Raw genomic sequence first — 16,920 nt, 5'->3', positions numbered from 1 at the left:
GAAAATCATCATAGATCTGGCAACAGGGAGTCATTGGTGACTTGGGTGAGGGTGCACCATTTTGATGGAGTGGAGAAGAACTGCCATGTGCTTCATTTAGTATGATTGTGGATATATTTAATTCTATTTCTTCACTCCAATTTTTTTTATGATTAGTTACACTTTTTCTTTTTCCTAATTTTCACAATTTCAATCAACCTCTGAGGAGGGGTAGCCCCAGTCTAAATTCCTTGAGTTTTCAGCTGCCCAGCCCTAATCTCATTTCTGTCTTTGCCTACCACAAAAGAAGGCAGGGATTTTTAGCTATTTTTTTTTTTCTGCAGACATTATACAAAGGAAAGAAGAGAGCTATATGTGACTTCGGGCAACTGTATCAGTCTGGGCAGGAAACAGCTGCCATTGTCAAATCCGGTCATTGAAAACAGTTTACAAAAAGGGGCCATTCCCAAAGGTGAGCAGAGAGACAGTGCAGACTCAGGGTTGGTGACAGTGTGTGTTCCAGTGGGTGGCTGAAGCCATTGCCATGCAGAAGAGAAGCAACGACTAGAACCCTGAGAGAAAGAGAGGTTGTGCCCTATGCCAGAAGAGGAACTGCTCCATTAATCAAGAAGGGGAGTTTAATGCACATTAGAAAGCATGTCACTTCGCTCAGAACTCCATACATCCAGAGCATCATCTTTCCCAGTTTCCTGCTCCTGAATCTCTCTTTTCTTGGAAGAGGTGACCTGTGACCTCTCATCCCCATCCAAGAGGTTCAGTCCCATCCCAGACATGAGCACAGATTTTCAGTCTTGGGAGTATATGGAAAGACAGAGGCATTGATCTCTGACTTTGGACTGATATGCAAAATTCATTTCTGGTTATAAGAAACAACGAATCCAGGAGTTCCCATCATGGTTCAGTGGTAATGAACCTGACTAGTATCCATGAGGACATGGGTTTGAGTCCTGGCCTTGCTCAGTGGGTTAAGGATCCGGCATTGCCATGAGCTGTGTGTAAGTTATAGATGGGGCTCGGACCCCGAGTTGCCGTGGCTGTGGTGTAGGCTGGCAGCTGCAGCTCTGATTTGACCACTAGCCTGGAAACTCCCATATACCATGGGTGCAGCCCTAAAAAGACGAAAAAAAAAGCAAAAAAAAAAATCCAGCTAGTCTAAGTACACCCCAGATACCAGATATCACCCCTTACACCCCCTTTGGAGATATAATTAGACTTGAACCTCAATACCACCACCACCACCATGAGTTCCGAGTCCTTAGTACCATCTCTGGGGCTTTTTGAGTTCCTTTCTCTTGCTTCTCCCTGTCGCCATGCTCCCACCTCCCAATGGGCTCTGCCAGTTCTCCTTCCAGTCCACCTGACTTTTAAGTCTAGACATTTCATCCATTTGCCCCAGATATCTCCATTCCTTCAGCATGTTGTGAGGATAAAAACTTTAATGAAAAGTCACATTTCATTCAGTCTCAGTTTATTTTTTATTCAAGCAGTTTCTGATTTAAGGAAACTGCTTATGACAGGAGAACAGGAAGAAGTCCACCCGCATTAGTTACTGGTACAGTTTTAGTGGGGTAATGGGGGTGGGGGTAAATAGCATACATTCTTTCTTAGGGAGAGTAGAGAAAAAATCAACAGCTCATTAGAAACTTGGCAGGGACATCGCTTCAATTTAACGCATCATCTTCCATCAGATTCACAGAACAACAGATGGGTTTGGGCGGCTCCCCTTGTTTCGTCTCCACCACAATAAGAATTGTTAATATATATGATGTTAATGTATGTATTACCATGGAATGGCCATCGGAAATAAATTATTTTGCATTTGTGAAACCATCGCCAAATATTCCAGGCAATTTGTTAATCCATGTATCTAGGGATGACTTTCAGAATATTTAACAATCAGTACTGCACAGGCATCAATCAATCAGAATAGACCTGAGCACTCAGATGTCAGGCATAAACACCCAGTACAGCCCCATGGTGGATTCCAGGAGAACATCTCATCTACCTATAACATAAGAGCAAGTCTACTGATTCACATCATTTTGTACCCTAATGTTCCTTTTCTCCTTCCTTTTCTAAACTATACTTTGTTCATTCATTCATTCATTCAACAAAGACAAGATGAAGCTTTTCCATGTGCTTTCCCAACCTTTCTCAGTTCCTGTCCCACTGATGCTCACACAGCTCTCTTCCTAATTAAGTCCTTACATGGTTTAGATTTTTGCTGTTGTTGTTGTTTCAATTGCTTTTTTAGGGCTGCGCCCATGGCATATGGAGGTTCCCAGGCTAGGGGTCGAATCAGAACTGCAGCTGCCGCCCTATACCACAGTCACGGCAAGGCCAGATCCGAGCCATGTCTTCGACCTACACTACAGCTCATGGCAATGCCAGGACCTTAACCCACTGAGCGAGGCCAAGGATCGAACCTGCATCCCCGTAGATACTAGTTGGGTTCGTAACCCACTGAGACACAACAGGAACTCCCAGTACTTATGTGTTTGATCTCATCCTGGCATCTGTTTTTCACAAGATCCAGACCCCTCCATGACGCCCCCCATCACAGATAGCAGAGCCCACATGTTACATTCAGATCATCCTTGTGTCCCCACAGAGGGTAACTTCATTTCTGTTTCTTTGGGCACATGCACTGTCGGACCCTGGTTACTCTTTCTCATTCCGTGCTTCTTTCCATCACACCAGCAGAATTCTAAGGCTTTCCAGGGGGGATCCATGTTTGCTTTCTTATGAAATGTCATGTGCTCACTTCCAGGGGAGGACGGTGGTGCTAAGGACATCAGCCACTTAAGCAGGGGTGAGGAGAGTGGGTGGTATACAGATTCTACCGCATGGGGAGATTTGTAAGAGGGAGTTAGGAAGCAGGGAGAAATAATGGCAATCAGATTTGAGCATTTGGCTTTGAGGCGACTGGCACCTGGAACTGTCCTGTTGGTGACCCCTGGCCTGTGGGTCCTGGTTCCTTTATTCCAGAAAAGATGCCACCTTAAGACGGGGGTGGCTGGGGAGGTAGACCATGAACCTCACAGATCTTCTCCCAACTTCAAGTTCAAAGGAGTTGGTGTGTGCAGCATCTCCTAGGGGCAGAGATGAGGGGGACATGCCCAGCGCAACTGCTGTCCCTGATGCCAAAACCCAATAACTACGTGACATTGAAGGATAAGTATCCAGCGGTAGCCCTGGCTTGTTGCCACACACACACTCCACAGTCACAGCTGCGAGTGTATGGGTGGGTGGATGGAACATGATCAGTGTTGATCCAGGTGCAGCCAAATCATCTAGAAGGGCTGGCCACCCTGGGGAGACACTTTAGTGAGAGTCACCCAATGTGGCAGTGGGTGTACATGTGCAGCATGACCTGTCAAAGCCGCAATTCCCTTATATGTCCTGGGGCAACTTAGAGAAAGTAGGAGAGAGGACTGGTAGGGCAGCCTCTCCCTTGCCACCTGGACCACGCCACTTCAGGGGGACAGGCTGAACTGGAAGGACCAGCCCAGCCACCCGAGGCTGATGGCCAGCACGGATAGTGACAGTGCCTCAAATTAAGACAGAGAAAACTGGAAACTTGGAAGTCTGGGGCCTCAATTACCCGGGCTGGTTAATTACACTGCTCCTGGCTCTTGACTCTCCATCAATGTTCATTGAACTGAGCTGAATGGATTTGGTAATAAAATGCAGGCATCTTCTCAGACCGCAACAAGAATGAGTTTCTGCTGTCCCACCTGTACTTTGGCCCCGTGGCTGCAGCTGAAGTCAACATTTCTGGTACAGGATTAGCTGAGCCATCAGTAATGGAGGGCTCTGGGAAAGATTCATGATGGTGACAGCCCCACGTTCTCATAACTGGTGAAGGAGAGTGGGAGGGGAAAGTAGTCATTACTCTGTGCCAATCTAACTTCAACTAGAAGTGCAGCTTTCAGGCTGACACTGGGAGGAGCTGGCTGCTCCTGGGACCAGAGTTACCAGGACTGGCCATGGCAATGCCTTCTTCCCCATCCCCAGAGCCCACATCCACTGCTCCCACCAGGTTGTGGCTCCACAGCCACTGGGAAGCACCCTTGTTTACTCCAGGCACCTCATGGTGGATCAGTGGCAGGTACCTAGAGGAATTCAGCTCTGAGGGAGGCTAAAAAGAGAGGCAGCCATCCAGGTTCATTGACCAGGGTGAGAAGAAGCATCTTCGCCTGCTAATGATTCCAGAGAAACCAAACGGAATTCCCTTTGCTGAGACTGTTAGAATCAGACCAAGAGCTATCTCCACATTAATGGTGAGTGGTTTACCTGGTATCTGTATCCACTTTCTTATATTCTTTGACTTAGGAGAATGGAAGTTACGGGCTTCTTGGCAATGATCCCTGTTTTTGAGGACCTGCCTTTACTTGGATGGAAGCAAAAGTTCATTGGGAAGGAAAACACTTCCCCACCTAGAAAGTTGGCTTCTTCTGTGCTTATTACCCCCGAGGGGACAAGAAACCCAATTCCCCTCCTGCTTTTGCCTTTTCCACTCCATGCCTTAGTGGGACACTTGTCTGTGTGTGTCCATAAGTTACTGTGTTACTAGTTATTATGAATTTTCAGCTTTCTTGGGGAAAAATCTGAAGTTGGACTCTTAGGCCAAGACAGAGTACCCTATTAGACCTCCTTCAAGACAGCAGGCATATGGAGGGTTTGTGAAAGAAACAGTCACTTGGTCATTTGCACCAAGAACTGAATATACAAAAAATAGAATTAAATGGGATTTAAATTATACAACACTAAAAAAGCATAAGGTGTTTGGGAGGAGGAATGTCCATCAACAGAGGAAGAAGGAAGATGTGGTACATCTATACAATGGACTATTGCTCAGCCATAAAATAGACTGAAATAACGCCATTTGCAGCAACATGGAGGGACTTGGAGATTCTCATACTAAGTGAAGTAAGCCAGAGGAAGACATATATGACATGATATCACTTATATGTGGAATCTAAAATATGACACAAATCAACATCTACAAAACAAACAACTCATAGACATCAAGAACAGACTTGTGGTTGCTGAAGGGGAGGGGCTCGGGGAAGGGAGGGGCTGGGAATTTGGGATTAGCAGATTCAAGTCAGTATGTATAGGATGGCTCTACTGTATAGCACAAGGAACTCTGTTCAATATCCTGTAAAAAACCATAGTGGGAAAGAATATAAATATATGTGTGTGTGTATATATACATATGTCATGGCAGAAATTAACAGAGCATTGTAAACCAACTGTACTTCAATGAATTTATATATAGATAGATATAGATGTAGATAGATGTTACTGTCCCTTGAGAACACAGATCTCTTTCCAGTTCTTCCCAGGGAACTAACCAATCCTGATTGTGGGCATGAAACTCTGAGACCACGTCTGAAGTAAGTAGAAAGTTGTAAAGGTATAAGGGGTCTCAGGTTCTCTGGGGTGACACACAGCATCTAGAATCCCATGGGTCCCTGTTCCTGAAGGCCCCCTTCTTAGCCAAGGACCAAGGCCAGGTCATGTGGAGCCTGGGACGATTAACGGGCTCTAAAGTAAGCGGACCTGCCCCGCAGTATTAGCTCTGTCATCTACTAGCTGGGCCAACAAAAGCAGGACATTTGAACAACTTGAATGCTTTAAATGAGACGAAATGAGCAAACCTTCCTTTTTCCTGCATCTCCATGAGTACCTGGCAATTTCTACCTTGTGCTTTAATCCCTGGTCTTTAACTCTGCTTGTCCATGGATGATGAGTTCCTGAAAATAGATTCTTAGCCTTGACAATGACTAGCACATTAACAGTGTTTCATACATTTTTGGAATAAGTGAGCAAAAGAATAATGAATGTCTGGATTGTAGCACTGCTGTGAAAATTAAATGTAATAAAGTTAGTTCCCTTCTCCACATCTATATGCCTAGACTCCTGGGAATAGGAAGAGATATTTCCAAATTGAACCTAACAGTGGAATTCCCCCTTCCCTCCTTCTCCCCTTATCTTATTGTCATCTTAATTCCCTGAACTAATGTTTACTGAAGGCACTGGGCTGAGTCCTGAAGGTCTATGAAACGTCGATTTCCCTAGCTGGCTGTCTAGAGAGCAGACTGTCTTTTAAAAACTCACAGTCAAGGAGTTCCCTTCGTGGCTCAGCGGTTAATGAACCTGACTAGGATCCATAAGGATGCCGGTTCGATTCCTGGCCTTGCTCGGTGGGTTAAGGATCTGACATTGTGGTGAGCTGTGAGTCGAAGACGTGGCTGGGATCCAGTGTTGCTGTGGCTCTGGCATAGGCCAGCAGCTGTAGCTCTAAGTCACCCCCTAGCCTGGGAACTTCCATATGCCATGGGTGTGACCCTAAAAAAAAAAAATCACAGTCAATGCCTAACTTCTGGGATAGGGAGTGTAAGCAGCACAGGCACGGATGTCTGCTTGGAGAACTCGGGGGAGGTTCTGTAAAGGAAGTGGCATTTGAGCTGAGCCTTGAAGGTGGAGTAAGAGTTTCCTAGGCTGAGGGAGGGGAAATATCTTAGTCTCAGGGATGCCTGTAACCCACTGGGCATGTTGCACAAGTTTCTCACTCAGAGACTCGGTTTCCTTATCTGTGAGCTCATGGGGTTCCTACCAGGACTCTGTAAGAGAATATATAAAGGGGCATGACGTCAGTCTTGGCGACGGTCAATAGAATGGTGCCAGATGGGTAGGAGCCTATCAGGGAGAGACAGGTCATTATGGGGACCACAGCCAGGTTTTCTATTGGGTATCCAAGAGGAATAAACAGTGCCTGTCTTTCCCACCTGAGTTGGGGATGACTGGAGAAAAATTCAAAAGGGTAATTATGGAAGCCAGAATATCACTCTTTAAATGGTAGTAGCTAGGAGTTTCCATCGTGGTTCAGTGGTAACAAACCCAACTAGCATCCATGAGGATATAAATTCGATCCCTAGCCTCGCTCAGTGGGTTGAGGATCCAGGGTTGCCATGAGCTGTGGTGTAGGTCGAAGACGCAACTTGGATCTGGCGTTGCTGTGGCTGTGGTGTAGGCCAGCAGCTGTAGCTCCGATTTGACCCCTAGCCTGGGAACTTCCCTGTGCCACAGGCGCAGCCCTAAAAAAACAAAAAGAAAAAAGGATGGTAATAGCTAATTTGGAGGACCAGACCTAGAACAAGGGAAAACATCAGCTCAGGCAGATCTAGACATGGCAACTTTTCAAACAGAAGTCCTCCTGGGGGAGTTCCTGTCGTGGCTCAGTGGTTAACGAATCCAACTAGGAACCATGAGGTTTCGGGTTCGATCCCTGGCCTTGCGCAGTGGGTTCAGGATCCAGCGTTGCCGTGAGCCGTGGTGTAGGTTGCAGACACGGCTTGGATTCCGCGTTGCTGTGACTGTGGTGTAGGCCGGCAGCTACATCTCTGATTAGACCCCTAGCCTGGGAACCTCCACATGCCACGGGAGCAGCTCAAGAAAAGGCAAAAAGACAAAAAAAAAACAAAAAAAAGAAGAAGAAGAAGTCCACCTGGGGTCACTCAGCACACGGAGCAGCAGAGGAAAACTGGGGCTCACTTCCAAGACAGGGGAAGAACAAAGCTGAGCTTGCCCGTTGTTCTTTATCATTTTTCCAGGGAGGGACTTGCAGGGGCAGAGTGTGTAAGGGCTGAAGACAATCAGAGTTTTCTTTGGAAACCACTTTCCCATGGAAATCGGGGTGTGGGGAAACTGTCCCCTCTAACACTGTGTTACTAGGGCATGGGGACTTGGGGGGGGGGTGCTGATATTCTGTGGAGGGAAAGGATGCGGAGATGTTGATGAGGTTTGCTAGGCAGGCAGAGGCCAATCATGAAAGGCCTGGCGTGCGCAGCAAAGCAAAGGAACTGAAGGTGGGATGGTCGTGGAAAGGAGAGGCATGGACCAGGATTGCCATTGCCGAGGAGAGTGACAGAGGCAGCTGGCACTGCAGAGCTTAACAGAGATGGCAGCACCAACCCTCATGCTTATAGGAAGGGAGGAGGCTGGCGCTCTGGATCCTCCAGACCATTAGGAAGTTGAAGATGTGGGTAAGGAAGTGGGATCTGGGCCTGATAGGCTTGAAATGAAAACTCTAGGGAGCAATATTCTCGGGCAGCCTCTAGGGGTCAAGAACCAGGGTTCACAGTCCATTCAGAGAAGAAGGCATACTTTGAGTAGGAGAGTGAAAAATCTGAATGGTTAAAAGATGTAGAAGAGAGTAGCCTTCTCAGATTTTTTTTTCTTCTTCTTTTCTTTTTTCTTATTAGGGCCACACCTGTGGCATATGGAGGTTCCCAGGCTAGGGGTCGAATCAGAGCTGTAGTTGCTGGCCTACGCCACAGCCACAGCAATGAGGGACCGGAGCCATGTCTGTGACCTACACCACAGTCACAGCAATGCCGGATTCTTAACTCACTGAGCAAGGCCAGGGATTGAACCCACCCACATCCTCATGGATCCTAGGTGGGTTCGTTAACCACTGAGCCACGAGGGAACTCCCTCAGCTTTTTATGGCGTGGAAAGTTTTTGGATGATAAGAAGATCCAAGGGGTGGCCCTGAGAATGGGCAGCTTAAGAGGAGTGGAGGTAAATGTCCTTAGACTTGAGAAGGTCAAGGACGTGGAGGGGTCCCCACAAGTTAACAGGAGAAGAGACATTTTTACACCTTTGACATATGGTATTGGCTCAATTCGAGTAGCTATAGATGATGGAACCAAGAAAGAAACAAAGAGATGACAACCTTCAAAATAGCGACAACCATGACCAAAAAAAATTGAATAACCCACCTGGTTCATCCAAAGATGGAGTCATAGAAACATGAAGATAATCACAGCTGTGGAATATAGGTCTTGTGACAGTTACAGAGATGGCATCCGTGAACTCTGTGTTTTTTTTCTGCCAAAGAGAAGTGTGCTGGCCACAGATCTGCATAGGAAACCGTCCCAAAATGTATGCCATTGCCAATGATAGATGTACTGTCTATCAGGACAGAGAAGTGTTTGGGAGCAGAGAAGTGTCTGTTCCCAAACCACAGGTCCATCCCAGAAGCTCATCTGCAAAGCAGACAACACAATAGTTGTAACCTTGTGAGAGAGAGCAATCCCTTCCACATACACAGAACCACGTGGAATCTATCCCATCAGCTGAATATTACTGTTCTTTTCCATAATTGCCCTCTGGGTGCTGCTTACTTGCATCATGCTAAGTACTTATAATCACCAAATAAAAGATTTGGAGCTAAGCTACTTTAAAAAAAAAGCAACTGAGGCCAACACAATGGCACGTGTATGGCAATTCCATCTCACAAGGCAAAACCATGTCATCCAGAGAGAGGCCTTTTATTAAAATCAGATAGACTATGTTTCCTTTTGTTGTGGCATTCAGTCATCTTAGACAACGCTACAAATATGCAATTAAAAAAAAAGAGGAAGCACACAGGGTCAAAGCAATTCTGATGAATCTTGAGGTATACAGTCTTAGCCACAGTTCATTGCCAAGAAGAATCCTTGAGAATGCCAGCCTTCACTGTGGCGATCTAGAAGGAAAGAGCTTTGACAACAGGCCTCCTTTCCTCCCATAGATTTCCCTGTCAAGAAACATAAAAGAATCCAGACGAATCAAAAAGCCCAAGTGAACTGGCTGGCTAACTAGGATAGGACCAACCTTGAGTTCAGAGAGCTTTCTAATGTGTTCCACCTGTCACAAAGAACAAAATTTACAGGATATGCTGACTGCAAAGGAGGCTTGCTTCCAAAGAGTAAGATGATCACATGGTAGCCGAAATGACATATCCTGGAAGTTTAGCCCAACACTGAACACTTTGTCACTCTTAATAAATTGCTCATGCCAAAGATGCTGAATTTCTTTCTCTTTCCTCCTCTCTCACTCCTACCCTCCCTCTTTCCCTCTCTCATTTTTCTTTCCTTTTTTCTTTCTTTTCTTTCTTCCTCTCTTTTTTCTTCAGTTCTTTCTTTCTTCTCTTCTTTCTTATCTTCTTCCTTCCTTTTTTCCCTCTTTCTTCTTTTTCTTCCTTCCTCCCTCCTTTCCTTTCTTCCCTCCTTCCCTCCCTCTTTCTTTCCCTCCTTTTCTTCCTTCCTTCCTCCCACTGTTTGATCATCATGGCAGAAGTAGCCCGTAGTAAGTGAGGACCTGAGAAGTCAGCCCTTGAGGCTTTCTACAGTCTATTGCCTCCCTACCCATCTAAATGGAGCAGAGGGTGGGTCCTCTTCACCCCAGCAGGATGAACATTTCATTACCTTGTCTTTCGCCTCCTCCTCCACCACACAGTTTCTCTCCAACACACACATGCGCTGTGATCATCCCTGCCTCCACCTGCTGTCCTGCCTGGATTTGTCAGCCCTTCTCAACTCCCTCTCCAAATCCTTCAAGGTCCAATTCATGCTCCATTCTCCATGAAATCTTGCCTTATGACACCACCTAACACCCATCATTTCCTTTCCTGATTATCCCTCCCGCTTACTCGCAAACCAGAGATAGAAATTGCTATTGTGCTTGGACTTGTATCTTGAAGATTCCAAGGTTATCTCTGAGCCCAAGGGTGCCACGGCCTTCTAGCAATGACAGTGAGAGCGATATAGGAGGAGGGAACAGAGTAGTGTGGGTCTAATATTTGCCAACCGTGGTCTAAACCATCTTAACTTGGCGATGGTTGTATTGGAATTCAATTTTACATTATCTCATTATCCAGTTGCATGTGGTTCTGTTCTTATGGCCCATTGGATAAACTCTGCAGATTTTATAGGGATAGACTGTTAAAGTTAAAAAGAGAAATAGCCATTAAAGATGTCATACCGAGTTACAACTGATCACTTTGGCTTCCCTTCTTGCGGTTGGTTTGATAGATCCCCAAAAGATGATTTCAAGGATGCATCCAGGGATGATGGATTTCCTGGTGTATTTTCTCAAATGTATGTATAAATGCATCCATATGTATATATATTCGTAACTTAACTACATACTCAGCACATAAACCAGATTACAAATTCGTTTGCAACTGGAGACAGTCCTTCCCAGAAGCTACGCTTCCCAGGGCTTCTTCTCCGAGGCATTTCCTTCTGAAAAGAGGATAGGTGAGATGTTTGATTAGAATCCAGGAAGTTGCCCAAGGAGCATGAAATCAGAAACTTTTCCCCTTTTTTTCCCAGTGGTTGAAACTGCTCTGACCCCACCACCTGCTGGCTGTGCTGTCTTCATGCAAGTACTCAGTCTTTCTGAGCTTGGTTTTCCAGCCGTATATGCAAAAAGAGTAACAGCTTACAGGGTTGGGGTCAAAAGTGCTTATAGGAGTTCCCCTTGTGGCTCAGCAGTAATGAACCTGACTAGTATCCATGAGGACTCAGGTTCGATCCCTGGCCTCACTCGGTGAGTTAAGGATCCTGAGTTGCTGTGGCTATGGCTGTGGTGTAGGATAGAAGCTACAGCTCTGATTTGCCCCCTAGGTTGGGAACTTACATATGCCGAGGGTGTGGCCCTAAAGAAAAACAAAAGGGCCTTATAACCCTAGGTAGTACCAGCTAAGCACTTATTCAATGGTAGCTTTTATGGGTATTACATATATCTTTTCACCAGTCCTTTAGAAATACTGTTTCCATAATAATGCAACAACCTTAGTGGAATAATGAAGCCCATATTGATCTTTTAAACTTGTAAAGATTATTCTAAATCCAGGAGTACCAAGTCAAATGGCCTATTGTGTGGAATACATCTCGTTTTTTCTGTTCTGTTACACTGTATTCCTGGGAGTGAGCTCCATTCCTGGTTCAACTTTTGTTCTCAGTTTTCATTCATCCAACCACAGGAGCAGAAGGCTGTGTGGCAGTGAACATATCAAGTGAAGCCCCATAGCCTCAAGGGCTTTTGATAACACTTTCTGCACTGTCATTTCTTGTGAGTTCTTTTCCCAGAAACCGTGTTCCCCCTCCACCCTCCCTAAGTCTGTGATCCTCCTGCCAGATGGGACCAGGTGCCCTTCAAAGTTGACTGGCACACACGGAAGGCAGGCTGCCAGGACAAACGTAGGCAGGTCTTCTAGATGATTCAGCGGGCTGGCGGCTCACTTGGCCCCTCCTCCTGTCCCAGGGGACACCCAGTCTGGCCCCTCCTCCTGTCTCAGGAGACACCCGGTCTGGCCCCTCCTCCTGTCCCAGGAGACACCCAGTCCAGCCCCAAAGAAGCCTTTGTTTAGCAGATGTTTCTCAATTGCATATCAAACTGGTAGGTGGTACTTATTCCTGAAACACAGGCGAGGAAAAGGAGAGTAAAGGAGAAGCCACCCTACCACCCAATCCACCGGACCAGTCCTGGGATGGAACCTGCCCCTCCTCAGCGACCCGAGCCTGAGCCTCCGAGTCGGATTCTTAACCCACTGTGCCACAGGTGTAATGCCTACCATAGTTTCTATCAGACAAAAACAATAATAAAAATGTGAATGGAGAATTTTTTTTCCTTTTAGGGCTGCACCTGTGGCATCTGGAAGTTTCCAGGCTAGGGGTCAGATTGGAGCTGCAGCTGAGGCCTACACCAGAGCCACAGCAACGCCAGATCTGAGCCACATCTACGACCTATACCACAGCTCATGGCAACGCTGGATCCTTAACCCACTGAGCAAGGCCAGGGATCGAACTAGCATGTTCATGGATACTAGTCAGATTTTTAGCCTGCTCGGCCACAATGGGAATGCCTAAGGAATTTTTTTAAGCTTCCAGTTCTCAATAAAGTGTACCCTGTTCCCAAGTGGGGAAGACCATCTAGTCTGGAAGCACTGAGAAGAAGAGCCAGCTCTTTTGTAAGTGAAGTTTCCAGAGCTTGCTCTGCACCCAAGCCCTTGACTAGAATTTCTCGTCCTTCCTTCCCTGGTTGTTTTACAAGGTATCCAATGACGCTGGGCACCCAGTCAATGTCAAGGCCAAGAAAAAGGAATCCACACCTTCCTCTCCTTCTCCTCCTCCCCTCCCCCTTCCTGTTATCCTTCTTCCACCACCCCTCCCCCCCAGCCAAAAAAAAAAAACGCCAACCAACCAGCCAATCCAAACGCCTCTGAAGAATAGTGTTAGAATGTGTGGCTCCATAGTATTTCCAGTATCAAGAGAAGAGTGAGACAGACTGGGAGAAAAATCAGAATGTCAACATTTTTTTCTTTCTTCAAGGGAGAAAACTAGAGTCTATCTCTCTGGGCAAGCAGGCCATCCTCCTGGGAGGCAGAACCCACAACTTCCCCAGGTAGCCCATTCCAAAGACTGAATAAATTGTACAGAGATGCTGGACCAGGGCCACAGAAATATACATGGCGTTTACATACCATGATGGGAGCTGTTTACAATCCTCTGAAAGATGCCAAAGGGTTTAACAGTCAGTTGTAATCGCTCCCAGCTGCCGTTGTGTTGCTGACTGAGTTGTAGCGTTGCAGTCTTTTCCTGCTGGATGAGCTGAAGCAACACAATGACCTATCCAGGGTCACACACCACGCTTGGGACAGAAATAAGGCTGACTCCTCCTTCCTGGATCTAACCAGCCAACAATGCCACCTTATTACTGTACTATCATCCAAATCTGAATCATTTAAATTGCTCCTAATTGCAGGCCGACAGTGAGCTGTAACTGCCATGTGACTCTAACTGCCTGGCCAGCGAGCCAGGAGTGACTGAAGTTTCAGACTCCTGAATATGAGATGAAACGCTGGGAGGGGGTGGGGAAACATATTTGAAAATTTGTCTCTGAAACTACTGACAAGCATCAGATTTAGATTTTTTTAAAATGAATTTGAAATGTCACCTCTCATTTATTGTATTGAAACAACCCCTGGAATTCAAACGGATGCCATCAGAGAGGCACTTGGGGATTAATCCCAAATATTTTCCAGTCAATCTTCACATACTTCCTCTTTATGCTCGTTAAATGACTGTGCCTTTGTATTTAAACTTCCTATGTTATCACGTCTATGGAATCTAAAAAATAAATGAATGTAACAAAACAGAAACAGACTCATAGAAAACAAACTAGTGGTTACCAGTGGGGAGAGGGAAGGCGGGAGGGGCAAGATAGGGATAAGGGCCTAAGAGAAACAAACAACTATGGATATAATAAATAAGCAACAGGAGTTCCCGTTGTGGCTCAGTGGTTAATGAATCCGACTAGAGACCATGAGGTTGCGGGTTCAATCCCTGGCCTCGTTCAGTGGGTTAAGAATCCAGCATTGCCATGAGCTGTGGTGTAGGTCACAGACACAGCTTGGATCCTGTTGCTGTGACTGTGGCGTAGGCCGGTGGCTACAGCTCCGATTAGATCCCTAGCCTGGGAACCTCCATATGCTGCGGGAGTGGCCCTAGAAAAGGCAAAAAGACAAAAAAAAATTTTTTTAAATAAATAAGCAACAAAGATACATTGTACAGGAATCCCTGCTATGATGCAGTGAACTAAGAATCTGGCATTGCCACAGCTGTGGCTTGGATTGGATCCCTGGCCCAGGAACTTCTACCTGTCACAGGTGCAGTAAAAAAAAAGGGGGGGAGGGGGGAAGCACAGGGAAATACAGCCATTATTTTGTAATAACTTTAAACGGAACATAATCTATAAAAATATTGAACCACCATGTTGTACACCTGAAATTAATAAAACCCTTCAATTTTAAAATAAAGTTTTAAAATGAAAAAAATAAACAGACTTTCTTTTTAACTCACTTGTAGGCAGCTAATAGGAGGGGATGGGAGGAGGGGGCTGGGGAAGCAACCAGGGATATAAATTCAGATCGGTCCACAGGGCTGGACACGTGCTGTGCTCAGCAAAGAAAGTAAATTCCACTGGGCAAATTGCTCTAACTGATTCATTTGTTCCTGTGGAGACGCCACCTACCTGCTCCCAGGTATTCAGGTAAATGACAGGTGGGCGGGACCGACTGACTGTCTCAATAGCTAAGGTCCCAGCAATGTTTTACCTGCGGAGGCTCCCGTGATGTCACACATTTCCTGCTCTCCACCGACCAATGCCCTCCTCCTTCCTCTAGGCACCTGTACTCTGAGGTGGACGCTGATCACTGCTCGGTTGGCCCAGGGAGCTGCTGAATTCACCCACAAGGTGTGAGAACTGCAGGGCTGGTGCTGCTTTGAGAGCCGTAGGCAACACTTAAAAAGGTGAGCTGAAACCCTCCATTTTTCTCCGTGGGCCTTTAGACCACTGGCCCCTGACAGATCTGAACTAGGGATTTGAGTGAAAAAATACAAGCCTGGGGTGTTTGTCCCAGAGGGAAAAGCCCTTTTGAGAAGAAGGAGATGCCTTTGACATTTGGTTGCCCAGGAAATTTCTCCTAAGCCAGATATTGAATCCTTTTTTGTTTCTCTTAATCATTAATCCAGCCTCTGCTTGTCTGGGAAGTTGAACTGATTATTACTGTTTTAACCCCTGAAATGAAATGGAGGGGAGACTTTTTTTGGAAGCAACTTAAAAACCTGTCCAGCCCGTGTGTAACAGGGGTTTGGAGGCCACCTGAATTCAGAGGTGCTTATTTGCTTTATTTTGCCTTACTTTCTGCCTTTGTCTCGCCGCAGGCAATTTTGATCTAAATCTGTGAGACAACCTTAAATTCTTTTTTTTTTTTCCTGAAAAATCAGTTGCTCCAACCAGTAAATTCTGTGGCCCTTCCTGAGAAGCCCTCCACTCCAGCATTCCTCCCTCTTTCTTCCATAAAAAAGTCTACCGTTTCCTTTGTTCTTTGTTGAAAACTCTTGGTCAGACACTCTTTGTCAAACCACTTTGCAGTCTGGATTAGAATTGTTTACGTTCAGACCCGGCTTAACTGCCTGCTGCCCTTCGGTTAAAGATTCTTTCCTCAATGTTGACAAGAATATAAGTTCAGGGCTGATGTGTAGTTTTTCTGAAGGCTTCCATTTTTTTCCTCTTTCTATTTCTTTTCACAGCAAATATGCCAAGGCCATTGCTTTGCCAAGATGTTTCTTTTTCAAGTAATTTTAGCTCTAGGAACCATTTTCGTTTTCATAATCCTGACCATACAGCCTGTTCCTGCTTCTGTTCTTGACAGCGCAGTGCCCCACTCTGCACTCAATAGGGTCGTTAGAAGAAATGAAACCATCTCCAAACCTCTTTTTCCCTACTGGGATGAGCTGGAAAATGGGGGGGGGGGAGAAAAATTTAAAAAGAAAAAGTCAAAATAGGGGGCGGCATTTCATTCTGGATTCCTTCGTGGACTATTTTTCTGAGATTTCAGTGAGCCAGGGCGTCATCTGTTAGGACTATTCCTATTCCCATGAATATTCATCTTTATCCACCCAGAAATTCAAAGTACTCATCCGTTCTCCAAAAGCATACATTGAAACGAGCTCTCAGACTGTTGCTTCTCCCTCAGCCTCTGCCCTGCACTTGTTGCTGGTTTCTCCTCCTCCTCAGAGGCTGACGTTGCTCTTGAAATGACCTTTGAGTCTGTCCTTGTCCCTTGAGCCCTCTGTTTAAGTGGTGGCTGCTGCTTGTCCCTCACTGCTGTGCTCACTGGATTCAGAGCCTTGTCAGTAGGGAAGAGAAAAACATCTCTCAACGCCTGAGTCTTTTGGATGAGATTATGTCTTTAAAGTCACCAGCTTCTCCACAAGACTGCTTTCCCTCGGGTCTGACCATGGTTCATTAGTTCTTTGCAGGGTAGTTAATGGATAGGGAAACCAATCATTTCATGGTACAAATGAACTTCTTTACAAAACAGAAATAGACTCATAGACATAGAAATCAAACCTACGTGGAGTTCCTGTCGTGGCTCAGCAGTAGCAAACACAACTAGTATCCATGAGGACGCAGGTTTAATCCCTCGCCCTGCTCAGGGGGTTAAGGATCCAACGTTGCCGTGGGCTGTGGTGTAGGTCGCAGATGTGGCTCAGATCTGGCATTGCTGTGGCT

The 16,920-nt window shown here is 45.9% G+C and overlaps 1 protein-coding gene across 4 annotated transcripts in view; it reads left to right on the top strand.

The window, feature by feature from the left end:
• LNX1 (ligand of numb-protein X 1) overlaps positions 1-16,920 on the top strand; it is a 211,069-nt gene that overhangs the window by 59,068 nt on the left and 135,081 nt on the right. For 3 of the 4 annotated variants that reach the window (XM_047799585.1, XM_047799584.1, XM_047799581.1), the window contains one exon: positions 15,026-15,152. The gene's annotated coding sequence lies outside the window, so the exon portion shown is untranslated. Of the gene's footprint in view, positions 1-14,964; positions 15,153-16,920 lie in introns of those variants that run through there. The other variant, XM_047799583.1, reaches the window with a different exon arrangement.

This window comes from Phacochoerus africanus, chromosome 10, assembly GCF_016906955.1.
Source record: "Phacochoerus africanus isolate WHEZ1 chromosome 10, ROS_Pafr_v1, whole genome shotgun sequence".
In the NCBI taxonomy this organism is placed as follows: Eukaryota; Metazoa; Chordata; class Mammalia; order Artiodactyla; family Suidae; genus Phacochoerus; species Phacochoerus africanus.
Note: the sequence above shows the minus strand (reverse complement) of the source record. Positions and strands in the feature narration are given on the sequence as shown.